This window comes from Maylandia zebra, linkage group LG20 (assembly GCF_041146795.1).
Source record: "Maylandia zebra isolate NMK-2024a linkage group LG20, Mzebra_GT3a, whole genome shotgun sequence".
Classification (NCBI taxonomy): Eukaryota; Metazoa; Chordata; class Actinopteri; order Cichliformes; family Cichlidae; genus Maylandia; species Maylandia zebra.
Window position 1 is genome coordinate 36,693,854 of NC_135186.1, and position 1,431 is coordinate 36,695,284.

Genomic DNA, 1,431 nt, shown 5'->3' on the forward strand with positions numbered 1-1,431 from the left:
ATTGTTAAGCAGTAGTCTGCATCAAGCTTAAGGTTTGCTGAAACTCAGTGTAATGACATGTGAGATGAAGACAATACAGAGAATAACTAAACTAATGAAGTGCATAGAGGCACTTGACCAGCTTGAAACCTATCATTCTAGAATGACACATTGCTGAGATATAGAGCACACCTATAATAACAACCAATAAGCAAAACCCTGTAGACAACAGCTACAACTACAGGATTGAGAAGCTGAATTAAATATGTAGACACTGCTAAGCTGATGAGCATGTTACACATTTTCTTTTCTTTTTATTCATTTGTTTCTTTTAGAGCAGAAGCTGCTGTAACACACCCAAAGAAAGACTCTAGGTCTGACCAACCGTCTCAGTCGTGGGCAAAAAGATGACAGTCAATAAAATTCTAAAAGATAATTTATTGACGAAAAATATATCAAGAGATAAAAGATAAAACAGTCCAGTGTCCCACTTATGAATTGTATAAAAACACACAGTCCCAAGGCCAGAGCCAGCTATGCCACACAGCCAAGTTGCACTCCACATGTTGCCTTTAACAGGGTTAGAAGTTGTCCTTGGAGACCCACCACCCTGCAAGCATATAGTCAGTGGTCACTCAAGCCTCTGCAACTCTGCTGCCTTTAGGCTGTGGCATATAATAGGCCCTGGACTGCACAGAGAGACAAAACGACACACTTAATATAAAATTCATAGCGCAAAACCCATCCATCCCAAACATATCTGATTTCATCACATTACATACCTGCACAGAGAGACAAAACGACACAGCAGTGTTTGTAGTGTGGGCTATAAGTAGACCAGTGTATCAGTGCAATCAAGTACACCTGCCTCTAATTAGTCCAACCCCATTCCAGCCATTGGCTCACCAAAAATGTGACACACACAAAACCACTCCCAACACAGGCACATTAGTCTACCATGTTATAAGCTGCATGCTATTAAAAGCATTTTTTTTTTCTTTTTTCTTTTGTGTCCTGACACGTTTATGTTTTTGTTTTTGTTTGATTATTTTGTTGGTTTTGGAAACGAATTTAAACAAACTTGTGACAATACTTGAGAATAACAGTGACACATAGTGATTAGGCATATGATTGAAAAATGCCTAGGTTTAGAGCTGTGAGCTATGAGCTGTGAGCAATGCAAAGTTAAATATATATATGCATAAATGGGAAACAACCCTAACTTGAAAGTTTGAAATGTGTGAGATCCATGAATTGTTTGACAAACTAGAAATTATTTAAAACTGCCTTAAGTGAAAATGTAGTGTTGCACCTATTCTCCCAAACCAAGACAAAAAAAGAAGAAGCATTCTGTAACTTAAAAATAAGGCTGACGTGTTGACAACAGACTAAAACACTAATTCGCAGGTGGCTATCAGGAACAGAGAGGCGAGCAAAGTCACAAACACCAAG